The sequence below is a fragment of the Rhinatrema bivittatum genome, chromosome 4, assembly GCF_901001135.1.
Source record: "Rhinatrema bivittatum chromosome 4, aRhiBiv1.1, whole genome shotgun sequence".
NCBI classification, from domain to species: Eukaryota; Metazoa; Chordata; class Amphibia; order Gymnophiona; family Rhinatrematidae; genus Rhinatrema; species Rhinatrema bivittatum.
Window position 1 is genome coordinate 33,096,763 of NC_042618.1, and position 27,935 is coordinate 33,124,697.

Below are 27,935 nucleotides of genomic sequence, written 5' to 3' on the forward strand. Positions count from 1 at the left end.
TTGATTGGGAGCGATTAGGGCTACAGCGGAAGCGGGAGAGAGAGAATGGATAAGGGCTGAGCCCGTGGAAATAATCACTTCAATGGACCCTTCAGAGGGGCTTCCAGAGCCCAGCGAAGTTTTGGCTTCCAGGTTACTTCCCCGGCCGCGGGGAGCCGGATCTTTTTGTTTTAGCCCGGTAGCGTTTCTAGCGGAGGTAAAACACCCCCCTTGGGACTTCTCTCACGAGCTGTTAGAGGATCTATTGGCCAGCCCTGCTTTCTAACCGGAGAGCCTGCAGCATTGCCCTGAGTTAAACACGTTTTGCGATTTCCTTTCTCTTGGAGGAGCCTTGCTCTCTGACTAGCAAAAGGAGAGACTGTCTGTGACCTTACTCTTGAATTGAGGGGAGAGGGGTGCTAAGCGGAAAGCCTGCAGTATTGCTGTGAGTTAAACACGTTTTGTGGGTTGGGGTTTTTTTTTCTTGTTGAGAAACCCTGTTGAATTGAGGGGGAGGGGCGTGAACCTACATTGCCTTAAAAAAAAAGGGGGGGGGGGGGGGTTTGAAGCCTATTTAAGTTCTTTTTATTAGGAAGGGCCGTCTCGAAACCAGATCCAAAGCAGGAGGGTGTCTGCATCTTTACTACTGAGCCTTAAAGGTGAAGCATTCCCAGCGTATGGTGCAGCTGTTCCTTCACCCAGTGGAGCAGTGCCTCAGAGGCCAGGAACCAGGAAAGAAGATGGTGGCCAGTTACCACAGAAACAAACTGCTCTCTGGAATACTTATGGATAGAAATTTCATGTGTGATGGGTAAGAGTATTACAGTGGGTGTATAGTACCAGCCACCTGGCCAAAATGAAGAAATTGACTGTGAAATGCTCACAGAAATTAGGAAGACAAATAAATTTGGCAACACGATAATAATGGAGATTTCACTTACCCCAGTACTGAGCAGGTCAGTGCCTCATCGGGGAAATGCGAGAGAGGTTAAATGTTAGGATTCATGGCCTATTGGCAGCCCCGCGGGCCGGGGCACTAGCTCCCCATGCCACCTGGTCTCGGCGCAGCAGGAACACCGCCAGATCCAGCCGCCCACGCTGCCATGCCGCTGCGACCTGGCTTTTCCCACAGGCATGTGCGCCCACATGTGTGCACATAGTATCTGCACAGTGGTGTGAAGACCCCGAGTGGTGCCTCCAGATGATGTCAGCCTCCTGGATAGGCCAGGGGCCTGGGCTTATATAGGATACTGCTGCGGGGCCTGGGCTTATATAGGATAAGCCCAGGCCCCGCAGCAGTACCTCGCCTCAGCAATAGGTCTCCTGATGTGTGCCTTGCTTGTTAGTGCGGGTTGCCTCATTCCTACATTCCTGTTTTGTTCTGTGTCCCAGTGTTCCTGTGTTCCAGTCCTGCCTTTGTCTCCTGCCTTGCTCCTGAGTCTCTGCCTTGCCTTGACCTTGCCTTGCCCGGTCCTGGTCCTGTCCTTGCCATTGTTCAGTCTTGCCTTGCCTTGTCCTCCCTCAGCCTGACTTCCTGGATTCCGACCTCGGCTCTGACCTTTGACCCATCATGACTGCTGCCTGGACCCAACCTTTGCTTTGGACATGACCCTGCTTTATCTGCTGCCTGCCCTGACCTCCAGCCCACCTACTTGTTCTTGTTATTTGCTGCCTGCCCAACTTCTGGCTGCCTATTGGGTCTCATTGTCTGCTGCCTGCCTGACCTTCGCCTGGCTTTGGACTCTCGTTCTTGCCACTACCCTAGGGACCCACCTAAGACCCGCCAGCCGCAAGAACCCAAGGGCTCAAACGTTTTAAGGAAGGCAGATGGGGTAGGCGAAGCTCCAGCCAGTCCCACCACAGGGCATGTCCTCCAGCTGATGGGTGGGCCTAGCGGAGTCGCCAACAACCCCTTGCCACCGAGGGTCCACCATCACCAGATCCGTTGTCAGCGTTACAGGTTGCTGACTCCATGGACCCAGTAGATCTGGCCACCCAGCTTGGCTGCACATTTTCTTTTCTGAATCGCGTGGGAATACCTAATAGGGCCATCAACATGCATTTGCATGTTGCGGGTGCTATTAGGTTCGGGGGGGTTGGACGCGCGTTTTTGACCCCTTACTGAATAAGGGGTAACGCTAGCGCGTCGAAACCGCGCGTCCAATCGAGGGTTAACAGTGCGCTCCATCGGAGAGCACTGTACTGTATCGACCCGATTGTTGGGAGGTCAGGATTCCTGTGGATGCAGAATGCATATTTACATTTAGCCCCATGACGGTCACATGTTCAGTGTGTCATGCATGTAAGAACCATCTGTCAGATGTGTCCCGATGGATAAATGGTTGAGAACCACTGCTCTAGGAGAAAAGTGCTGATCCAAGGGTTTAAGCTGATCTCTATATCTGGAGTCAAGAAAGAATATAAAGTTATGTTGCTAAGTTATACTTATATTCCACCTTCCTCAAAAAAAAGGTTCAACTCAAAGCGGTTTACATCAGAGTAATGTAATAGTTAAATATATAATGTAGGGACCCTCTAGGTCAGTGGTTCTCAACCTTTCTAATGCCGTGACCCCGAAATACAGTTCCTCATGTTGCGGTGACCCCTCGCCCCGCCCTCGCCCTGTGAGGGCGGGGTGAAGGCGGGGCTTTGGTCATATGGGGGCGGGGTTATGGATGGGGTTGGATTTTAGTGCATACTTATTTATTATGACATTTATAAACAGAACCACCATTCCTCATAAAACAATAAAATTAAGAAACATAAAGCATCAGTTATAATAGTAAAACCATACTAATAAAAGAATATTTTAAAATTACTGATAAATAGAATTTCTATTAATTAAAATCATATACATTTTTATAATTTCCCAAACACCAATAATATTTCAAAACAGCACATATATCAAATAACACACAATAATTAAAACTAATAAGGATTTTAAAAAAGCCCCTGCTGTCCATACATGGGAGCTCTTGATTTCCAGTCACCCTGATATTGTCGAGGATTAGGAGGTTATCCTCTCTCTCTCACACATACACTCACATGTCCATTCTCTCTCACACAAACACTGTCACATACTTACACATTCATGCTCTTATACCCACCATAACCTCTCACTCTCACAGACACTGATACACTCTCAGGGTATAAGACACTCTCTCCCCCCCCCCCCCCCCCCCACTCACACACACTCTTACTCCCCTGGATTTTCTCATACACACTCATGCTCTCACTCTTACTGGCTCCCTCACAACCTCAGAGCCTCTCAGATAAAACTCTATGCAGCAGAAATAATGCTGAATGTTGAGAATTGTGTTATGCAGACTAATCTGGAAAATGCACTAATTTCTACATGAGTCATAATGAATCAGTCCTCAGCTGCAGGCATCAATTGATTATCCTGGCTCCCTTTATGTTTGCCAAATACAGTTCATGTGTAACAGCAATCCTAATTCTCCACCAGATCAAGCTGATTTCACATCCCACTTCATACTTTGTCACCTTCAGCTGAGTCAAACAATTAATCTAATTACTGCCACTGCTGCCACGTGGCTATTGGGGAGGCGCTGATTGCTGCTATTGGCACTGAAGCCCATTCTGCTGCCTCCTCTGTGCAGGCCCCGTGGGTTTCCACTTCCTCCATGTTGATCTCGTACTTTGTGAGATCCGCATAGAGAAAGTGCTACTCTTGCACATTCCCAAAGATTACATGTGCCAATCAGTAAAAAGTAATTTTTTTTTTTTTTACATCTGCTTCCCTTTCTAATTTTTTGCCATTTCCTTTTATATTGCCTTTTTTTCTATTTCTTTTCTCTCCACCTGTCTTCTTCCCTCAAACACACAGTCAGGTTCTCATTCTCACATGCATTTCTCTCTCACACACACATACACAGGCTCTCACTGGCACAGGCTGTCTGAGTCTCACACACAGGCTCTCTCACACCCCCAAATGCTGCCTTGCTCAAGCACAGGCTCTCACTCTTACATGCTGTCTCTTTCACACACACAGAGGCTCTCACATGCTGTCTCTGCAAACACACACAGTCTCTCAACTCATCTCATACTCGCACACACCTCTCTCTCACCTCTGGGCCTCTTCTTTACGGGTTGCCACAGGATGGGCTCTGCAGTGGCCCTAGTCTTCCCGGCCCCGCTGCTCCTCTTCTGCACGCGGATGAAGCACCTCTTCTACCCACGCGGCTGACACGCCGCCTCCTTCCTCCCCGTGCGGCTCCGGCAACATTTGTCTTCCGGGGCAGGGTGGGCAGGAAGGAAGTAGGAGGAGCACCTGCAGTGGCTGATACACCTCCTTCCTGCCTGCGCGGCTCCAGAAACATACGTCACTGCGACGCACTAGCTTTTTGGGCCATGTCTCTTCCCTTTTGGGGTTGGAGGAGGCAGGTCGCCAGCTTCGCCCCACCTCCCCGCAGCAGCCGCGGTGCCGCGGACCGGCAAAAAACCCCAACGGCCCGGTACTGGTCCGCGGACCGGTGGTTGGGGACCTGCTTTAGGCGACCCCTTCGTTTTGGTCGTTCGACCCCCGCCGGGGTCATGACCCACAGGTTGAGAACCGCTGCTCTAGGTCCCCACTAGCTAAATTGTCTTTAGCTTAAGTCCTAGGCTAGGTTTTAGAATTTGTAGACCTTCCCTGCAGGCACCTTCACAGAGGCTTGTCTCGATTGGTCAGCAGTGCACTATAAAAGCATGTTGTGAATGAGGAGAGAGGTGTTGTACTAATGTTAAAGTTTTGAAGAGGAAGCAGAGTTGCTGAAGTGATTCCCTATCCTTGGCCTCACAGCCTGGTATCAGTACCCCATGGCCTGGCAGGAGGTGTCTCTGAGAGTGGAGAAGAGTTTGGAAGAGTTTTGTTTTTGAGCAGAGGTTGGGGTTTTTTTTGTTTGTTTTTTTTTTTTTGTGTGGAGCCTGGTTCTGCCCAAGCAAAATTGTCACCCTTGCCAGGTTAAGGTGCTAAGGAGAAACAGAAGTGACCTGACAGAGAAAAAGAAATAAGTATTTTGCAGGGAGTTTTTGCTCCTGTTTTTTTGAGAGGAATTTTTGCCACCAGTTCCTGCCTGTGAGAAAGAGAAGAATATTTGTGTTTTGCTGTTTTTGGCACTCTTTATCAGAGAAAGAGATGAGGAGATCCCAGACCCCACTAGGAGCCCACTTTCCAGCATCTGGAAGTATGGATCGTTTCCCTAGTTCTTGCCACCAAAAAGGACACCGGCTCAGCAATGCAGGTCTGAGGCCATCAGAATTTTTTGGATTTAATTTTTGTTGCTTTGGAAAAGGTACAGACAAAGGCAACCAAAATGATAAAGGAGATACAAAGTCTCTTATGAAGATGCGCTAAAGAGGTTGGGTCTTTTCAGCTTGGAGAAGAGAAGTCTGAGGGGGGGATATGATAGAGATCTATAAAATCATGAGTGGCATTTTACGAGTAAATGTAAATCAGTTATTTACGCTCTCAAAAAACACAGACTAGGGGGGACTCCATGAAGTTAGTAAGTAGCACATTCAAAACAAATTGAAGAACATTCTTTTTCAGTCATTGCACGATTAAGCTCTGGAATTTATTACCAGAGGATATGGTTAAGGCAGTTAGTGTAGCTGGTTTTAAAAAAGATTTGGACAAATTCCTGAAGGAGAAGTCAATAAACTGTTATTAACTAAGTAGACTGAAGAAATAGCAACTACTTATCACTGTGCTAAAGCAGCATGGGATCTATTTACTCTTTGGTATCCTGCCAGGTACTTGTGTCATGGATTGGCCACTGTTGGACCCTCGGTCTGACCCAGTATGGCAAGTTCTTTTGTTCTTAACATTGAGGATTTGGTTGCTGATTGGACTTGAAGTATTTCTAGTTACAGTAAATTGATTTAGAAACACCCCACATCCATGTCCTGTGAGTTCTTGGGTTCTGGGTCCAGAGACTGAGTGTGAGAAGAATTCAGTGAGTACACTTATGGGAGAGAAAGTGAGAGCAGAGAATCTTGTTTTCTCTGCACCCCTTGGGTCCAGGAAGTTAAGCATCCCCCCTCCCCCATTGAGGGAATCCATGCTGAGGGGTTGCAAGGACTGGTGCAAGGGAACTGGGACTTAGCACCAGGACTGAGTGTGTCCCCTGCACTAATTGAGGCCTGACACCGAAGTAGGGCTGAATCAGTAGAATACATCAGAAGCAGAACTGGCTATGCATGCAGTGTGTTTTCACCTTTCTATTGCGCCCATCGGTCGCAGACGGCTGCGACCTCTGTTGCTCACCTCTCTTTTGCCTGCTCCAGTGATTTCAAGTAGTCTTTCAGCCTTAGCCTGCAAACGCCGCTCTCCCCGGGGTCCCCGGGACGGCATGGGTGATCCCGGATGCCATCTTGATGAAGGAGTTACCTAAGGCGCGCGCATGTGCGCGCGCGCATCAGCCTAACTCTTATTCCCATCAAAGCGGGAACCTCTGGGGCATTCCCACCTGTGACCTCACCCACCAAGAGGTATCTAAACCCTACGCTTCCTGACATCCAGCAAGTTAGCAAGGATTTCCGTCTTGTTTGATTCCACTCCTACGGAGATCTCTTCGCTTCGCAGTACTCAATAGGCCCCCTGCTCCTCGGAGAGCCATCTCGTCTGCAGGAATCTACTACTTCTGTCTGTGAGTACCATCATCTACCACCTTGGTGACAAGACCTCCAGCATACCCTGTACCTCGGGCCACTACCTAGTGCTCTCTATTAACTGCCTCACCTCTACTAAGTGAGTGCTTTCGTCTTCTCTGCTATGAGTGCTTCTCTCTCATCTCCACCTGATTCATGGCGTAACCCGCGCTGCTGGCCACTACCAGATCACATCTAAGAAGCATTTCTACTCAAGAGGAGCTGCCCTGGCATACCCCACTCAGTGGACCACTACCAGGAGGACCAGCTTCGCACCACTTCACTCCGGACTGAGTCTATGCCCACCTAGTGAGATACCTACGTTCCTGCTTAATAAAATCTATTACCGTTGTCTGACTATTGAGGCTAGAGCCTGTCGTAGTGAGTCTCCACAGGGTTCCTCCCTGTGGGTGGAGCCAACTCTCACTATGACCCAGGGGTCCACAACCACACCGAAGAATAACACTTTCTTGGGATTACCATGAAAAAATATCTTTAACCAGTGAGATGAAGAATGGACTCTTGGCTCTTCTAGTCTTTTCTTTTATTATTCCAACCAACTATGTAACTATCTGTTTCCAATACACAAAATTGGAATAAGGGAAAAATAAAATGATTTGAGAGACAATGGTCATAAATCATCCATTTAGTAGTGGACAATGACACTGCCACACCCTGAACCAACAGCACAAATTTCAAGTCCCAAGTGCTCTTTATTGCTTTAGGATCTCAATCTACTTTTAAATAAAGGAAACCACATTTTCACAGGGATTTCTGATGTTGCTGTAAGTATTTGCTAAGACATCTTGATCACTACATCACTCAAATAAATGTATCCAGGGCCCTTTGACAAAAACTGTATGTAGCAGCTGGATCCCCTCCACCAAGCTCTTCTTGCTTCCAGGGGGAACATCCCCATGGCTCCTGATGTAGGCAAGCCCAACTACTTTCTATCTTTTCTAACAGAACACAGTCTTTTTCATACACCAACAAAGCTTCCGCTCCTAGGGCTCTCACCTGTGGAGTACCACAGGCCTCTCTCCTCTCCTCGATCCTGTTCAGCATTTACTTTCATCCAATCTGCGATCTTATTCAGTCCTTCGAGATCGATTGTCACCTATTCGTGGATTACTTTCAACTCTACGTCAAGATAGGATCCAGACAAACATCTTCCGTTACTAATCTCAATAGCTGTCTTACAGCAATACACCAATGGCTTAGTAACAACCACAAACTCAAGTTAAAGCCCTCCAAATCGGAGCTCCTCTGGGTGAGCCACCAAGGTCACCCCTTACAATCTCTGCATTCCCTGTCCGCACCCCCTTACTCACGTCATCCTAAGGAATCAGTATGAAGCCTCAGAATTTAACTTCATCAAAATGTCATGACGGTGGTAAGAGCTTCCTTCACGGATCTATGCCAGGTTTGCCAATTGTGCAACTGCCTTGATAAACCCAACTTCATTATAATGGTCATGCATTAGCCACTAACAAAATTAACTATTATAACTCTGTTCAATGGCATCTCCTAATACAGACCCCAACACCTCCAACTCTTGCAGAATGCTGCTGCCAGAAATTTTGGGAAGGGCCAAAGCAACTGACCACATAAGGTCTGTCTTACATCAATTGCACTGATTTCCAGTCAAAACCAGGATGCAATTCAAAATCCTTTGCTTCATCTTTAAGAACAAGAATTAAAGGGCCCCCGAGTGTCTCTTCCATCTTCTTTCCTTCTACCCTGCCACTAGAGAACTCCGATCCTCCCAAATGACCCTTATTTCCTCCCCCTCCTCTGGCTTCTGCCAGATTCTTTATCTTTATTTTATGTTTTATTTACATTTCTTAATTGCCTAAGAAAAAAGCCTAGGCAACGTACAGCATGAAGCATACATACAATAATAATGTTACGTTACATACACGTGTCGGGAAATATACTTGATCATGCCCAAGACTTTGCTGTGCACCAAGAATCTGGAATGAGGATTCATTACTCCTTCTCTTCAAGCCCTGTTACCTCACTCTCCAGAAGAAAGCTAAGGCTTGGCTGTTCCACAGATTGCTCAATAAAGAAGAAGAAGAAAGAAACTTGTAATGCCACTATGACTGTACACTTGATTCAACTGTGATTGCAAATGATCCCGCAATTAAGGTTGTTGTTGTTGTACCTGTAAGTTTAATTTCAATTTGTCTGGAATCCGCCTTGGGGGCCATTCTTGGAAAAAGATGGAATATCAAATGTTTATAAATAATAACTACTGTGGCCTCGGGAAAAGAAGTTTTCCCATTTCTGATTTAGCAGCAGTTATTATCTTTTAATAGGTTATATTTTGTATCCAGAAACACATTAGCATGGCGCACGCCAGCGAGCTTGAAATCTCTCTCCTGCGAGCAATTTATCCTGCAGTAACGACAGGCGTTTTGTCCCCCAAGAAACTGTTTAGCTCTTAGTTTCTGGCAACTTTCTGAAAACTGATTGATTATAATTATCAGAATGGGAAACCCAGACGAACGTAAAGAGGGTCTGCACCCAAAACCCTCTGAAAGGAGACTTTGACCTAACTATGGCTATCCTAGAGGAAAGGAGGAGCGGAGGTAACGCAAACCCTTTAAAAATCTCAGAGGCAATTTTCAAAGGGATGTTTCAGGCTAAATTGGCTTGTGAAAATTGTTCACCTCTGTCGGGCCATAAGTACGCACTGGGGAAGGGAGGGGGAGGATTTGAGAAACAAAACCCATGGATTTGATTTTTTAAATCTGTTCGCATTGTTTTCCTGAAACATTTGCCCGTGGAAAAATGTAGGTGCAAAATCCACAGACTTTATGCTATGCAAGTGTGAGGAGGGCAAGGATCTGAACCACCAGTCCTGGAGGTGGGAGGCTGGAGCCAGGCACTCATTGGTGGTTGGCAGACTCCCACTGTTCTCCCAGCTGTTTTAGGTTCTAGCCAACAAGAAGTTTGCTGTTGGCACAACATCTCCCAGACATTCAAGACTGGGTCGGAGCAGGGCTATGCTGAAGGAAATTTGACTACTTGGATCTCCTCTAGGTTACACGATAAAGGAAGCCACCTTTACTCTCGCTTGTTACCCTGCAGTCCGTAAGCAGGGGAGGTTCTATAATGAGGCAAGACTGTCCCCGACACCTTCCTTCCACAGCCGCCTCACCCTTCATTCAGGCGAACAACTTTGTCAGCAGGAAAACCTGTAGGGCTGGCGGCGTGGGACAGTGACATGCTGGCGGGGGTTTAACTCCCTGCCAGCAAAAGGAAGATCCCGGAGGCGTGAAACTGTGATGTGCTGGCGGGGTTCCCACTCCATGATCCAGCGGCTAAAGAAGAGCCACTGAGGTGCTGCCAATGTTTCCCCTACAGCCGGAGGCTGGAAAAGGCTCTGAGGTGCCGCCAGTGTTTTCCCCACAGCCAGCGGCAGAAGAGGCCTTGCTGTGCAGCCAGAGAAAAGGTCCAAAATGTGTGTCTGAAAAAGACTTGCCCTATGAGAGCGAGTGCTTGTGTGTGAGAGAGACTTTGTGTGAATGAGAACGCGTGTATGCGTTATGAGAGGGTGGGGTGTGTGTGTGAGAGGGTGATGGTGGGGTGTGTGTGAGTGAGAGAGGGGGGCGTATGTGTGTGTAGTATAAGAGGGGTGGCTCTGTGAATAAGTCTGTGTGTGTCTGAGAGAGAGTGCCTGCGCAAATGTGTGTGCATGTGTGCGAGTACCTGTATATATGTGTGTGAGAGCAGTTAAAGTTTGTTCACTCTCCTCCAATCTACGACAATCTCATAAGGACTGGAAATCTAAAGTTCCCAGGTATGGGAGATTCTTTTTTTCATCCTTGTTAGTTTTAATTATTGGGTGTGATGTGTCTGCTGTTTTGAAATATTTTATTAGTGTTTGTTAATATTTTAAACATTTTTATATGTGTTTTTAATTGGCTGAATTTATCAGCGGATTTGACATTCTTTTTATTGGTTTGTTTAATGTTTTATATTTCTTGATTGTGTTTGCATTGCTTACAGAGTTTAGCTTCTTGTGATTTCCAGTTCAGTTTTCTCTGTACGCTTCAGTTTATATTTTATGATCTCTTTATTCTGTATTTCATGAGAGTTTATCTGTATTCTGCTTGTGCGACTGAGGCTTTAGGTATTCTGCTAGCATGTAGTTTCTGTGTAGGGATTTACAACAACCTGGCTTAAATTTGTTTTCCTAATAGGAGGTGTATTGGTGTTTAGGGCCTGATGTAATATTTGCAGTATGGCTTTTTCATAGGTTGAGTGCTGGCAATTATGATATGGAAGACTTACTATATTGGAATTGTAGTTCAGATTATTCCAGGCTTTCTGTGGGCCAAATCCACACCCAATGCACTTTACCATAGGCCTAACACCATATGGGATCCAATAAACCGCCTTGATTATTATGAGAAAGGTAGTTTATTAAGTCTATTAAGCTATTATTATTGAAAGTGTGGTTTTGTTTTATTTTTTTGCAGTGTATGCCTATATATAATATATATGATATAAGTGATATTTTTACTTCATAAGATTGTACTTTGAATGTCTATTTTCCTTATACAATCTGCCCTTTTAGGTTGGGGAAGTTAATACATTTTAAAATGGAAAAGAATGCATACGTTTTAATTGTGTGGGGAGGGGAGGGAAAGGGGAATGAAAGGCTGTAAGGTTTGTCTGGGGCATCTAATACCCTTGTATCAGCCCTAAGAGAGAGTGTGTCTCACACACACACAGATTCCCACCATTCACAAACCTCTCACACCCCCAGGGGGCAGATCCTGGAGAAGGCTGGGAGGCAGGCAATAGGAAATGGAGGAGTCCTATTTCTAGACCCAGGGGGTGGTGCGGCCAAAGACCGCCCTGTCTCATTAAACATTTATCTGGCGCCCCCTAGTGCAGACACCGAAGACTGAGAACAAAAAAATAACAGGCCCAAAAACTGAGAGGTTAGAGCAGTGGGCTGCAAACAGGGGAAGCCAGGGTTCAAATCCTATTGCCATTCCTTGTGACCTTGGGCAAGTCACTTCATCCTCCATTGCCTTTCCCCTGCCCTGGCCGAAGATGATTTCACTTGTACCGGGCCATTTCATCCTTCGCCTCAGGGATTGCCTCAAGCTGTCCCTGTCCGTAAGCCAGGACATTGGTGTTATCTTCTAACCCCTGTGTTTGCTTATTAAACTTCAATTATAAGAACAAACCCTGCATTGTGTTTTTACTGATCCTGACAGCAAGCTGTCTGAAAATTGCCACCTCCCCAAAGGTATGAATAATGCACAAGAAAACCTTTTCAAGTAGGATATGCTAGAACAGGAGGTCATGGTATAAGGCTCCAAGGAGAAAAACATCAGAAAACACAATTTCACAGAGAGCGTGATGGATTCATGGAACACCCTTTGAAGAAGAAGAAATGAAGGCAATCGCCCTGGAAGAATTTATCAAAGGATGGAATAAATACAGAAGGCCTCTAGCCACAGAGAATCTTTAGGCAATGATGTTCCTTTATATATTAGTTCACTTCTCCATATCTATAAATTTTCAAGGGATCTGAGATCTTCTGGGCAATGTTTATTGGATATTCCAACAGTGCAAGTTGTACGATTGACTAAGTCACGGAATCAATTATTTTCTGTTGCCGGTGCAATGATGTGGAATGCGCTGCCTGGATATACATTATAAGGAAAGAGCAGTGCTACAAACTTTTAAGAGGCACCTGAAGACTGTGGGGTAAATGTTTTGAATTAGTTCAGAAGCTCTCCAAACTTGTTTCTCGGACCACTTTCACTTAAACAGGGTCCCACACAGCAGGGGACTTTACCAAATTCTTCATAGATAAGATCCTAGTGATAAGTTCCTTCTTCACACCTCCCTTAATAACCACATCCCCTGGATCCGCAGGAACATTTCAACTCCTGACAACACTACACTAGTTGACTTCAGAACCATCACCCTTAAAGAGGTAGAAAACATCCTCCAGATAATTAACCAGTCCCTCAGGCCACCTGACCCAATCGTTCCAGAGTTCATTTGCAACCTTAAGCAAGACCTAGCCCCGTGGCTCTCCAGTATCATCAATGGCATCCTATCCCAAGGCTTTCTTCCCACATGCTTAAAGAAACGGTGAAGAAACCAAACTGACCCCAAAATAATTGATAACTACTGCCCAATTTCCAGCCTCCCGCTGTTATCCAAACTAGTTAAAAAGGTAGTCTATTTCAACTATTTGACTTCCTCGAAGTCCACCAATCTGGTTTTAGGAAACCATTGGGATCCATCTATACGCAGATCAAGGTGGTAACTCCATCCTATTGTTACTGGATCTTTCTGCAGCCTTCGACATAGTTGGTCACTGCCTCTTGATTCAGCACTTACAGAACATCAGCCCTTAGATTGTTCCAACTGTAAACAGCAGGAGGGCAGTCTGCTGTCATGGCCAAGGTGTATGATTTGTCATATAGTCGTATCATGGCCCTTGGCAGCAGGTGTTTCAATACTGTCCCACATTTGTGAAGTCCAGTGGCCTCCTCCCAGCTGGGTTTCCCCATAAGAATTAAGGGGCCCACAACCCACCCAGCAATGACTCCCTGAATAGGGAGGGGAGGCAAGAATAAAGGATTATCTACTTCTCAAATAAAGCAATTATATAACTTTTTATTTTAAGCAACAATTGTTTTTCTTGTGTAATGACTTACTAAACAAAACAATACTTTTTCTATAACAGTCCCTACAATCTCTCTTTATCTTTGGCTGTACATATCAGATAAGTTAAAATTTCTGCATCTGAGTTTATTTTTAAAATGTTCTAAAATTATATATGTTGTGTCTTCTTTTCCCGTTTTACAGCTACAGATGAAGAACTGGACATCAGGATCACTCTCAGGTAAGTGCAGTACTTTTTTCTTTATCTTACAAAAACCCCCATAAAAAACAGACAGCACATATTTATTTTCTTTGTCCTTTTCTAGTTCTACTCCTACTCTGCTGTCTCTGTTATTTGAATCCATCTTTAACACTTAGTTTTGAAGTTGCTTGAGGGTTCTGCTGGGGTTTGAAGCTTGCTAGTGCTGGCAGGAACTCTTGACTTGCCAATCCTTCCTCCTCCTACCACGCTAAGCTTTAAACAAATCAATAAAGAAAATGAACTCCTTATACCTGGGATTCTTCCGGTAGCTACTATAAGAGTTCCCTACTGTAGATGTCTCACTTGGGTTGGTGTTACTCTGCAACTAACTAAAACAAATCCCAAAGGATAATTAGATTTGCCCTAGTCTACAACAAGGGCAGTGAAATTCTGCCTTTATCCCTAGTTTCTTCACACTCCATAGTTGGTCTTATTCAGGGTAGCTTTATTAACATGGGAGCATCACCTCACTTTTAGGAGCTTTATAGCAATCACTATAGGATATTTACAGTTGTGACTCACTTCCTTTACTTCTTAGCTTCATTGCTGGTAATAAAGTCAGGCCTCTGCAGGAAGTTCATAATACAGATTCTATTCCAACTCCTCGTGACTAATCCCATAGAATTGTGTAAGATAAACAACAGATTGTTACCCCCCCCCCCTCACACCTTTTATTCCCCCCTGCTTTGTAAATATCCGTGTAAATATATGAAACTGTTTATTCTTTATACATAATTTACCTAATTCATATAGTTCCCGTTCCTATGTTTCCATGCGTTATAAAGTTCCTATGTTCCTATGTATTATAATGTTTTTTGTTCTATGTACAGGCTCCTGTTATCGGTGTATAAAAAATTCTAAATAAATACCACTATGATAAGGTAACTATAACTTTTTTTTTTTTTTTAGCAGTTTATTTTTTCTTGTTTTTAATTTAACAAAATACTACATTTACTACTGGTATTCTGTTCTCTGGTTGTGAATGTTGCCACTTGCACTCCAGCAATTACCCTGCGACCACTGCTTTGGATCTCATCAGTACCTATCAAATGCTGACACCTTGTTCCCACGACTCATCAGAATTAGCATTAACTCCAGCTATCCCCGACCTTACCTTGGCAGGAGACCTCAATTACAGTTCCTTCTGTTACACTCTCAAACACATTCACTCGTGCCTAAACACTGTCCTTGTCAATTATATGTATTTTTCTGTATGGTTTTTCTTCTCAGTGAAGTTCCCCCTTCTGTAAAGGTTTCTCAAATTCTAAACAGTCATTCTACTTCTTAACTTTCTAAAATGACTGCTCTTGCTCATGTCATCATCCAAAATAGTCCTTAGGTTGACTGGTATTTCTATTAAATATTCTGTCACTGTTGCTGTCACCTAAGTTAAGTAATTTTTGCTAACTTTAAAATTTCTCACATTGTTTTTGTTATTCTGTGAGTTTATATCCATTCTCCTTTATTTGGGCTGACCAGAAAGCAATCTCGCACCTAACCGCAGTTACTAATTGTGTAATCAAGTGCTTTTGAGGCTCTGTGCCCACCCCTATAGAGATATTTAACAAACACATTTTAGGGTTTTTAGGTACCTGAAACCTCATCCCTTCCTTTATAAGATCCAATACTTTGTCCCATAACTTATCCACCTTAGGACATGTCCGCCATCAATGAAAGAAAGAACCTCTGGCCTCACCTCCCTTTCAACATTTGTCACATTTCCTCAGTGACACTTTATATAGCCGAGCTGGTGTCCGATACCACCTTTACAGGAGTTTATATCCATTCTCCTTTATTTGGGCTGAAGCTGAGCTACATAACATTGATCCCATTCCCCTTCTTCTAGGACCTCTCCCAGGCCAGTTGATAGGCCGCCTTCCCTTTTATTTTCTCATTCAACAATGCATAAATCCGAGATACGGGGCTTTTAAACTTATCCGCGTGTTCACAGAAGTTTACGAAATGCGTTTTCCCTTTTTTAAACCTCCCGTGAAACTTCTCTGAGCAAAAATAATGAACCAATTGAATTTGATTGTAGGAGAATTGGTTTTTCTGCGTCAAGGGGAAACAGTTGCTGTAAAGTTGAAAAAGGTATCAGCCTATGTCCAGCCCATATTTGCTCCAGTCTGGTTATTCCCCTCTCTCTCCGTCCCCGGCCCAAAAGGTTTGTTAAACAAAAAGGAAGTGCGGTGAAAAAAACCCCGTCTGTCTCCTGCCAACTTAACTCTCCATTTCCTCCCTATCTCTAACACCAGCCTGCAGAAAGGTTCACCCCTGTAGTCAATGGGTTCCCTATTTGCCATACCCTCACCTCCAAAGGGGGATCTCCTGCTCCTGTTTGGGCAATACAGATCCAAGGTCTCTTCTCCTTTTGCGCATGCCAACCAATCAGAGATAGAGGTGTTTAAAATCATGAGAGGTCTAGAACGGGTAGATGTGAATCGGTTATTTACTCTTTCAGATAATAGAAAGACTAGGGGGCACTCCATGAAGTTAGCATGTGGCACATTTAAAACTAATCGGAGAAAGCTCTTCTTCACTCAACGCACAATTAAACTCTGGAATTTGTTGCCAGAGGATGTGGTTAGTGCAGTTAGTATAGCTGTGTTTAAAAAAGGATTGGATAAGTTCTTGGAGGAGAAGTCCATTACCTGCTATTAATTAAGTTGACAGAAATTAGCCACTGCTATTACTGGCATCAGTAGCATGGGATAGACTTAGTTTTTGGGTACTTGCCCGGTTCTTATGGCCTGGATTGGCCACTGTTGGAAACAGGATGCTGGGCTTGATGGACCCTTGGTCTGACCCAGTATGGCATGTTCTTATGTAATCACGACCCCCATTTGAGTTGCAATATAATACCATAATAAATTAGGGCAACCCAGTCCTCCGTTTAGCTTATCCTGAAATCAAACTTTGCAAGATACCCTCGGGGGCTTCCATTTCCATACATACCGAAATGGTTTCCATTGCCATACTTTGAGTTCCCTCAGGAACTGCAACTGGGAGGGTTTGAAAAAAATAAAACCGAGGTAAGACATTCATTTTAATAATAGCCAGCCTCCCAAACCAAGAGAAATCCATTCTGTCCCACCTATCTAAATCCCTTTTTTATATTTCCCAAATTCATGGATCATAATTGTAAGTGAATAATCCTCCCAGATCCGAACCAATTTTAACCCCCAAATATTTCACACACTTCTTAGCCAATTTAAAAGGAAGCGCACTGCCAAGCTCTACAAAGCGATCCTTGGGTACAGAGATATTCAACATCTCATAAAAACATAAAAAATTTCCATGCTGGGTCAGACCAAGGGTCAATCAAGCCCAGCATCCTGCTTCCAACAGAGGCCAATCCAGGCCATAAGAACCTGGCAAGTACCCAAACATCTCACTTATCTTCATTAACCTTTCACTCCTGGGGGAATTCTACACAAAGAAATGTAAAATTCTGCGCATAAAAACTTAAAATTCTGCAAACTTTGTATTGGTCAAAATAACACAATTTACATGACAGTCTTTAAGTAATTACATTTTAAATTAATACAGAAAAAAGTTATTACTTAGAGACGCAGAATTTCCCTAGAAATTCACTGTAAGAGTGTCCCTTCCACTCGCTTTCCCTACTCCCCTGGCCACTTTGCACTCTCAGGCCCCAACTCCTCCACCTGCCAGTATCTCTCCCCTCCATCTCTAGGCTCAACTCCTTCCACTCTATTGCCAGTCCCAGAGTTTGACCCTGTTCTCAGTACTACCCCTCACACACGCTCCCTCTGTCCCTCCCTCTCTCACACACATGCTCCCTCTCTCTAATACAAATACACACACCTTCATACAGGCTCCCTCACTCTCTCGCACACTCACATCCCCTCATACAGGCTCCCTCTCACACACACACACACACCCACACAAGCTCCCTTTCTCTCTCACACATACATCCTCACACAGGCTACCTATGTCTCTCTTATGCACCCCTTCACAGGCTCTGTCTCACACATACACAATCCCTTCTCACAGGCTAGCACCCTCACATACACATGATCACTTTTTCATACACACGAGCTCCCGATCTCTCACACACATACACACCACATACACACTCCTTCACAATCTCCTCATATAGGCTCCCTCTCTCTGAAACCCACACTCAAGCATCCCCCCCGCTCTCTCACCTCCCATGCTCTCTCTCTCACACCCTCCTGCTAACCCCCTGCTCTCTCTCACACCCTCCTGCTCACCCTCCTGCTCTCTCTCACTTTCCCCTCCCCTCCCCTTTCTCTCACTCCTCTCCCTGCTCTCACAGTCCCTCCCTCTCTCCCTCCCCTCTCTCAAACCCCTCACACACACACACATTCACTCTCACCAGGGCCTTCGTCTTCGCCGCGTTGAGCATGTCCCGCAGCATGTGGGGGCCTTCATCTTTGCAGCGAACGGCGCACTGGGGCCTTCATCTTTGCATGCTCCGTTCACGGCATGCTGGGGTCTCCTCTGCCATTTTCTCCGCAAAATTTGGCAATTCTGCGCAGAAAATTACAATTCTACGCATGGGGGAATTCTGCACAAATTCCCCCAGGACTACCTTTAAACCCAGAGAGTCTTCCAAAAGATCTCATCTCTTCTAACAAAGTCTTCGGTGATGTTTCAGGTTTAGTAACCGTGAACAACAGGTCATCAGCAAAAAGAGATATTTTGTTACTCAACTTCCCAACCTTTATACCCTGAATCTGATGATTACATCTCACCCGTTCAGCGAAGGGTTCCAATGATAGAGCAAACAATAAAGGAGAGAGAGGACACCTCTGGTGCCTCTCTTCACTTCAAAGGGTGTTGAATAATCCCCATTGATTTTTATACATGCTGGCGGAGCGTCATAGAGCTTCCGGCCCCTCCCAATGAAGCTTTCACCCAAGCACATCTTTCCCAGCACATGAAAAGAAAGGGCCAATGAACTCTATCAAAAGCCTTTTCTGCATCCACCGCCAACAGGACAGTTGGCACCTGCCTGTTTTGGGCTCCAGATCAGTTCAGTGACCCATCTGACATTGTTTGAGTCTAGTCTCCCCGGTACAAATCCAGATTGATCTGAATTGATCTACCTTCCTCAGCTTAACTGCCAAAATCTTAGCCAATATTTTCAAATCAATATTGATCAAGAATATAGGCTGATAGGAATAGTACCCTCCGTCCGCAAGGCATTAAACATATTAATCAAAGGCTGAGATGGTACAGGATAAAATACCTTATAGAACTTGGCAGATTAGCCATCGAGACCTGGGGATTTGCCTACTTTCAGCTCCTTAATAAGTTTGAAAAACTTTACTGACAGAGATCTCTTCATTCAGGAACTCCCTAATCTCTTTGGGCACTTCTGGCAAATCTGTACTATCTAGATATGGATCGATAATTTTGTAATAACACCGACTTATCTAAGTAATATAACTCTTTGTAGAATTGTATGAATCGTTTTCTAATTTCACCGGTGGTATAGACAAATTTCCCGGCGGCATCCTGAATCTTAGTAATATGAGACTGAGAGACCTTCTCCTTCAATCTCATAGCTAGCAGACGTCCATCTTTGTTGCTGAACTCAAAATTTTTCTGCTTTAGGAGATCTAACTGTAATGCCACCTTAACTATGTCCTTTCAAATTTCTTGTAGCGTCTTATGGCTTCTGTAATTTATGGATCTCTGGAGTTATCTTGTGATGCAACTCTAGTTTCGCTCTCTTTTCTAAAAGCTGTAGCCTTTTCAACCCCTTTCTTTTTTTAAGAAATGAGACTCACAAAATCAATTTGCCCAGCACCTCTGCCTTTAAACATTCCCATATAGTCTCAGAAGATACCTCCCTTTATTTATTGAAGGTCAAGTATTCCCAAATATACTCCTTAAGTGCAGTAACAAAAGGTTGGTCATTTAGCCTCCAATAATGTGTTCTGTCCTTCCTATCCAACAATTGCAAGGGTAGCCAGACCAGGGCATGATCCAACCAGGTAATATTACTCAGGTCTGCTTCTTTAATATAACCCACAAAGTTCTGTCTATTAAGAAGAAATTCAACCTGGAGTAAGAATTATTTGTATGGGAAAAATAGGTATAATTATGAGCTGTGGGGTTAACAACCTCCAAATATCTACCAATCCTCTGTCCATAATCACATTTTTTAGTGCTTGTCTGTTTCCTCCTGCCTCCCATCCCTGAACCCGTGTTATCTAAATAAGGATATCTACCATAGATATATTAAAATCTTCCCCTACAATAAGTTGCCTTCCACCCACTGCCTTAGTATTCCAGAAATGTTATCCAAGAATGGGCCTTGGTCCATGCTGGGAGCATATAAATTGAGTAGTGTATACATTACATCATTCACCTTTACTTTGTCTAGGATATACCTAACATCTCTTACTACTGCTTGTATGTCTGCCACCACAGATTTAGAGAAAAGAATACCCATCCCACGATACTTTTTCCCCACAGGTGCTGCAGTGTGAAATGTTGCGGGAACACCATAGCACTGAGTAACCGTTCTTTCCGTTTGGAAAGATGGGTCTCTCGACAGAAAACGATAGATGCCTTAAGCCTCGACATTTAAAAAAAAAAAGAATTCTTCTCTTAACTGGAGAATTCAAGAATTAATTTTAATAGAAACTATTTTTAAAAAACCCCTCCTGGTAGTAAGTAGCATCCTCTCTCTTCTGCTTCATTATTCCACATTCTTCCTTCCAGCCTTCCTTCCAGCATTAACACCTATTCAGCCTTACAATAGTACAGAGCCATCTCACTCCCCATATCTATTGGAACTCCATTTGCCAACCTTAGCTTAAATGGTAACTCCCTTACCATCTCCCCTAACACTCTCCCACCCTCCCGCCCATTCCCAAAATTGGTCCACCTACCACCAGCATGGACTCCCTCCAATCTGAGGGATGAAATTGCCCTGCCAGACTGCTACTCCCCACTCCCCCACCCAAACCTATCTTTTTCTCAACCAATAAAAATGTCCCCTCCTGAAATATAAACAATCTAACATAAGTACAGGGATATGTAACATATACCCAGCTAGACTATGTACGATCTGCGGTAGAAAGGTCCCAAGAAGCTTTTAGGATATAAGTTCCTCAACGCGGAGCTTCCTTGGATGACAACGAACCACTCGGTTGGCATAATAGCCTTCCTCCTCCTTTACCCACTCTCTGCCATCTCGGTGGGTCCTCTCGCCGTTTGTCACTTTCTGATACTTTTATTTCCACTTCTACTTGCGGGACTGACATGCCTGCCGCCCCCAGAATCTCCTTAGCTTCCTGGGGAGTCTTCACTCGAGATGTTAAGCCACTTAACATCTCGAGTGAATGACCCCCGTTTTATTGTAACTTTTTTCTTCCATGCACTTGTTTTACTTTTTAATGTATACTCTTATGTTATTAGTTATTTACGTTATAATGTATTTCTCACCCCTTGTTTTATGTAAACCGACATGATACGAACTCCGTGAATGCCGGTATAGAAAAATACAAACAAATAAATAAATAAATAAATAAATAAACTTATTGTGAAGCTCAGCCCAAAAGGAAATAGGATTATCAGATATTGCTGGCTATTACACAAAAAAGCAACAATGTCCCCGAATTCTCATCTTTTTCAAATAGTAGAAAAAGCAAGGTCTTAGAATATTTCAGTTTACGTCCCCGCCAAATTAGAGGTCCAGACTTCCTTGCCAGATTCGCAACTCTCTCTTTAAGGGGAATTTATGAAAACAGGCAATAATATCTCTAGCCTGATTATTCCGCATTGCTCCCGATGACCTATGTGCTCTCTCCAGCTTAATAACAGGCCGATACAGTACAGTGTGCTCCGGTGGAGCGCACGTACTGTGCTGTACTGCGTTTTTGATGCGCTAGCTTTACCCCTTATTCAGTAAGGGGTCGAAAACACGCGTCCAACCCCCCCGAACCTAATAGCGCCCGCAACATGCAAATGCATGTTGATGGCCCTATTAGTTATTCCCGCGCGATGCAGAAAACAAAATGTGCAGCCAAGTCGCACATTTTACTTTCAGAAATTAACGCTTACCCAAAGGTAGGCGTTAATTTCTCCGGGCACTGGGAAAGTCTACAGAAAAGCTTTTCTGTGCACCCTCCGACTTAATATCATGGAGATATTAAGTCGGAGGTCCCGAAAGTTAAAAAAAAGTTAAAAAAAACATTTGAAATTGGCTTGCGGGTTGAAAACCGGACGCTCAATTTTGCCGGCACCCGGTTTCTGAACCCGTGGCTGTCAGCGGGTTTGAGAACTGGCGCCGGCAAAATTGAGCGTCAGCTGTCAAACCCGCTGACAGCCACCGCTCCTGTCAAAAAAGAGGCGCTAGGGATGCGCTAGTGTCCCTAGTGCCTCTTTTTGCCGCGGGCCCTAATTTAAATATTTTTATTTACTGTATCGCGCGCACAGGACACTGGCCTTTGCGCGCGCCGGGAGAGCAGGCATTCGCCCGCTCTCCCACGACTTTTATTGTATCGGCCCGTAACTGAGGTATCCTCAATCTCTCCATCTCGTGCCAGTATAGCTGAGCAAATGCTAGAGACTTCCTTAAAACAGTCCCCAAATTCAGCCTCTTACAGCACTCCTCAGAAACGTAAATTCGACCTGCAGGACCTATTTTCATTATCCTCTGTGCGAGCAGACATTTCTTCATTAGCTTCTAATAATCGTTTTTGCTCATCCTGCCATTTAGCTAGTTCAAAGGCCTATTAATCTAGCCGGGTTTCAGATTCTTTCACCTGTCGGCCTAGTTATGTTATCTCACCTCTAATGCCGGTCATCATTTCTCCGATCTCTTTCCGGAGCCTGGCCATATCGCTCTCAATTCTTGGAACCAGGCCTGGAATTCTGCCCATGTCACGCACCTTCAGTCACTGCTATATTCTGATCGTGGTAAACCTCTGGTGCCTCTTGGTCCGGCGCCATTTCCTCTGTAGGCCCCAGCGTGTCAGCTGCCGCCACGTTTGTAAAAGAGCAGTGTTTTAAATCTTTTTTTTTTTTTCTTTGCCGAAGCCATCTGTGCTGCATGGGCTAAAAGACTGCGCCGTCAGGTGATCGCCAAATCCCAGGAATCTCTCAGTTCGGAGGATAATTGAAGATTTAGGTCAGGAGCCTTTCACTGAATCAGCCATCTCACTTGATGATGTCTCTTCCCCCTCATGCTTCCCTTCTCTGATGTCCCAAATCAGAATTCCATGAGTTTTGGGTGTTTTTAGGGGTTTTTGACCCCAACATTTTTAGTGCTCCAACAGGGCCATTTTCACATTTAAAATAGCTTTTTAGGACATGGCAGAGGTATCCCCAGTGGCCCCAGGGTTTCCTCATCTGGCTCTGGTGCTTATTTTGTTTTGTTTTAATTTTGCCTTATTTTTATCAAATTTTATGATCTCCATGCTGCACCCACGCATGTCCCTTGACTTCATTGATGACATCAGTGGGATCATGGCCTGGGCTTTCCCAGGACCCTTGTCCCTCCCTGCACCTCCTCTTTTCTGAAATCGCAGTGGCGCTTCTCTTTCTCCACCTCGGCGGCACAGCACCAACCCTCCTCCTCTCACCACTGCGGCCAAGTCCTTGACGAGAGTGCTGGTAGCGGCAGCAGCTCGATGCTTAGGTGACCGCTCTGGCTTCTCCCTTTTTTCAGCTGCCTCTTCCTGCTCTTCTTTGCCTTGGGGGGAGCCTGTCACCTGTTTCCGAAGTCCCAACTCAATCATGGCAATTGGGCTGCTGCTTTAGGCCCCCTTCCCTTAAGGCCAATGATACCACAGGTTCAGCAGCAGGCCTTGCCACATCCAGGGACTCTCCTCTCTAGAATCCCAGCTCCTCTGGACCTCACCAATGTGAGCAGCTGCTCACCCTATCCCTGGCCTCCATACCTGTAGCAGCCCCAAAACCTTTCTTCTCTGTCAGGCCAGAGAGGCCTCCTCAACCTTAGGACCACTGTCCCAAGCCTCTCCAGGATGCAGGTTTCTATTTATTTATTTATTTTTGCTATCCCGGTCTACATTATCTTTTCTGTCCAGCAGAACCCAATCTGTCATGAAAGCCAACAAATAGTCCACTCCTAATAACCTAATTTTGTGGAGTACCTCAGGGCTCTATTATTTCTCCGATTCTCTTTAACATCTATATCCATCCTAGCTGTGACATGATTCTGTCCTTTAAAATTGAAGGTCACCAGTGCGCAGAACACATCCCAACTTTCCGTTAAACCCGGATCTAACCAGTTCTTTCTCAACACTAATCACAACAACTGTCTGACAGCAGTAGCCTAATAGCTCAACAACCATAAACTCAAACTTAACCCCTCCCAAATCTGAACTCCTCTGGTTAATCCAATGAGGTCACCCCTTACGCTCCATTCTCTCCCTATCAGGCACTTCATCTTCAGCTCAAAGACTCTGTACAAAGCCTTGTGTCTCGGTCAGACAGCCCTTTGAACTGAGGCGTGGTTGACTCAACTTCACAGGCAAACCCTCTAGGCCCACACCATCAATAGATGGACACACTCAGGGACAAGGTCTAGATATCACCTTTACAACCCCTTTCCCCGCAGGTTAAGCCCTTGGGTTCAGGTGCCAGGAGGACATAGCTGTGGTCTGAATGAGTGAAGGGAGTCCAGGAACAGGCCAAATGTCATGGCAGGCAGCATTCAGGCAGAGACAAATACCAAGCAGAGGTCAGAGCCAGCAGCATTCAGGGAGAGTCAGATAACAGGCGAAGGTCAAACATGAGAAATCAGTCTGGGGGACAAGAAGGGCCAAGGAACAGAGAGGGATGGGGCCAGGGAGCAGAGGCAAGAGCTAGGGTGGAAGTCAAGACTGGGTCCGAAGTCAAGGCTGAAACAGGAACTGCAGGCAAGGCCAGGTCAGAGCTGGAGAGACAGAGAGGAACATAAACTAGAAGTGAAGGCAGGATCAGGAGAAGCAAGACACACTGCAGGGTAGGAGAACCTGTTGCTGAGGCACTGGCTGGTTACAAAGGATGCCTTATATACTCATGCAGGATGTGATGTCATCAGCCAGCATCATGGCTGGAGGACCTATAAAAAAGGAGTTCAGCCATTTTCTTTGGATATAGCATGACGCTGGAGGTGCTTCAGATTAGAGGTGAGGGCTGTTACCATACTGGGAACTCTTTGGATTTGACCCGAAGACTCAAGGTTTAGAGACTTGCCTTCAGGTCTCCAGGAGAGCACCCAGGATCTCCAGGGTCCTAGAAACTGCTTGCTCTGCTCAGCTGCATCCTCTTTCCCCAGTCCATGCTGAGGAGTTGACGGGCACTAGGACGGAGTCTGAGGCAGAAGGAAGCTCTGCTGCCAATTCTCTGCCTGTTTTTCTGATTGGTTCTAGCTTTCATAATGAACCAATCAGCAGTGAGAGGCGAGGAAGCACTACTAGTCCTGCATGGATCAGGGTAAACAGATGGAGAGATGCAAGAGAAACTGTATATGCGTGTGATAGAGTGAGAGATCGGCAGGGGGAGGGGAGAGAAGGAGAAAAATTGTGTGTGTGTGTTGAGGTACCAGAGAGAGGTGAAAACTTGAGAACCTGTGTGTGAGTATGGTGGTGGTGGGGTGTCAGTGAGAGGAGAGAGCAAGAGCAAGTGCTGGGAAGGAACAGTGAGAGAAGAGAGCAAGAGAGAGTGTGTGTGTGTGTGTGTGTGTGTGTGTGTGTGTGTGTGTGTGTGTGTAAAGAGAGGGGTGAACAAAAGGAGGGACAAAAACATGGGTGAGGTGAGAGAGGATGGCCAGAGAAGAGATCAAAAGATGAGGGAGGTAGGTAAAAGGGAGAACAAGTGTGTTTGTGTGGTGGGTAGGAGAGAGAGAGAGGGAAGAGAAAGGAGAGACCAAGAGTTGGGATGGGGAGGGAGAAGGCAAATAGATAGGAGAAAGGGTTGAATTAAGGGAAGATGAGAGCAAGGGGACAGGGGAGAAAAGGATGGGGGGGGGGGGGAATGGGAAGGAGGAAGAGAAAGAGGAATAAGGACCAGGGATGGCCAGAGATGGAGAAAGAGGACCCTGGGTTGGGGGAAGGAATCTAGGGTGGATGATACAGAAGGATTGGGGTTAAGGTATGGAGGAGGGCGTGCAGGAGAAATGTGAGGAAGGACGGTGACAGCAGAGCAGGTCGGATGAATAGGAAAAAAGCAGAAGGGGAGAGAAAAAGAAGGAAGAGAAAGTATTAAAGTATCTGCTGCTGAAGGAAAGGAGAGAGAGAACTGAGACAGAAAAGATAAATGGAGCAGGACAGCAGAGGGAGACAGGAAACAAAGGAATAGAGATAAGGACAGACAATGAGAAAAAAAGGCTAAGCTAGAGACACCAAAATTAGGAAACTCTTTTATTATCTGATAGAGATCATAAATTAAGAAGAAAGTAATTCACAGGAGAGGGATAGGGGAGAAGGGGTGAGGGAAGGAAAGGTGTGTACAGCCTGCCTCACCCCCACCCCTGTTTATTTATTTATTTATTTATTTATTTAAGTTTTTTATATACCAACATTCAAGACGGTGGTCCCATCATGCTGGTTCACAAGAAACAGGGGTGAAATTATAATAAACTTTACCATTTAAACAATAGTGCAGAAAAGCAGTTACATATAACAAGGAAAACAATAACTTGGAATGAGAGAGGAAATGAAGATCAGATAGTTATATACAAGTATAATTTCTGTTAATCAGAAATCAGACGTTCCCAGGTATGGCTGTTACACCTAGGGGTCCAACTTGATCCTGACTTCACTATGGAAGCCCACGTCTCTAAAGTACTGTGAGAACATCCTTTATGTGCCTCTGCCAGATCCGGCAACTACACTACTGCTTCAGTCGGTACAACCTTGCATCGCTTATCCATGCACTAACCACTAGTCATTTAGATAACAGTAACTCTCTCTTCTGAATTGTACCTCCCAGATCTGCATGAAACAGGTGCAACTCATGCAAAACACGGCGGCCGGAATCCTGGTAGAGGCCAAACCATCAGAGCATATAACATCCATCTTCTACAGACTACATTGGCTACCGATTGAAACCAGGATTCAATTCAAATCCCTCTGCTTCGTCTTCAAATGTGTGAACAACAGGCCATGGAATATCTGAACCGTCTCCTTGCCTTCTACACCCTGGCTAAATAGCTCTGATCTTCACAAAAGACCCGTCTCTCCTCCCCACCACTGACTTCCGTCAAACCGAACTGCATAAGACTAAAGGGCCTTCCGATGCTATGCTCCCAAAATCTAGAAGGAGGTTCCTTTACCCATCCACCAGGAACTAAACTACCTAGCTCTCCGGGGGAAAAAGCCAAGGCACGGCTATTCAGCCAGGCCTTTCCTCAGCCAGCTCATTGGGAATGGTAACGTTTTTACACACTTGGTCCTTACGCCAAACAATGGTGCTCAGTGTTAACTACATTATCCATGTTATACCTGTCTAAATCTTAAGTTTTGTAATCCTCTTTGAGTCCAAACCCGGCAAAAAGCAGAATATCTAATATTTTGTAAATAAATAAATATCTGACAGCAAATTCTTATAGAATGCTTAGCGAAGGTGATAGGTTCTGTATTTATAGGCAATTTGAATTGTTTATGTACAGATTGGGCTCTTGATTTGAAGACCAGTTGTATATACTAGATCTGCTTTCTGTATGTTTGCACTTTAATTATGTAAGTTTCCTGAAAGCTGCTTAAAGCCTTGAATTATGCAGCAGACAGATGCTTTTAAATAACTAAATAGAAAACCTGAGGTCAGTTGGGGGTCTATGACAATGCCCTGGGCAGTAATTTTAGCAGACTGTCGTATTCTGTGTTCCTTTAATACATTATGGGGCAGATTTTTAAAAAAAATACGCGCGCGCATACTTTTGTTCACGCAACCGGCGCAAACAAAAGTATGCCGGATTTTAATAGATACGCGCGTATCTTTTAAAATCCGGGGTCGGCGCGCGCAAGGCTGAGCAAAATCGGCAGCCTGCGTGCGCCGAGCCGCGCAGCCTGCCTCCATTCCCTCCGAGGCCGCTCCGAAATCGGAGCGGCCTCGGAGGAACTTTTTTTTTTTTGTCCCCCCCCCCCCCCACACACACACACACCTTTCCCTCCCTTCCCCTATCTAACCCACCCCCCTGGCCCTACCTAAATCCCCCCCTTACCTTGTTTGATGGAGTTACGCCTGCCGGCTGGCCAGGCCCCAACACAGACCGCTGTGTCGGGGCACTCGGCCATGCCCCCGGACTGCCCCGGACCGCAGACACTCCTCCTGGACCGCCCATTTTAGCAAGCCCCGGGACTTACGTGCGTCTCGGGGCTTTGCGCGCGCCGGCTGCCTATGCAAAATAGGCAGCCGGCGCGCAGGGCTTTTAAAATCTACC

General features: G+C 45.2%; 1 long non-coding RNA gene across 1 annotated transcript; it reads left to right on the plus strand.

The window, feature by feature from the left end:
* Positions 1–27,473, plus strand: LOC115089293. Its single transcript, XR_003856046.1, has 4 exons — positions 1–424; positions 13,483–13,519; positions 14,371–14,421; positions 26,486–27,473. It is a non-coding gene; the product is annotated as an uncharacterized LOC115089293 (long non-coding RNA).
* Positions 27,474–27,935: the final 462 nt, after the last annotated feature.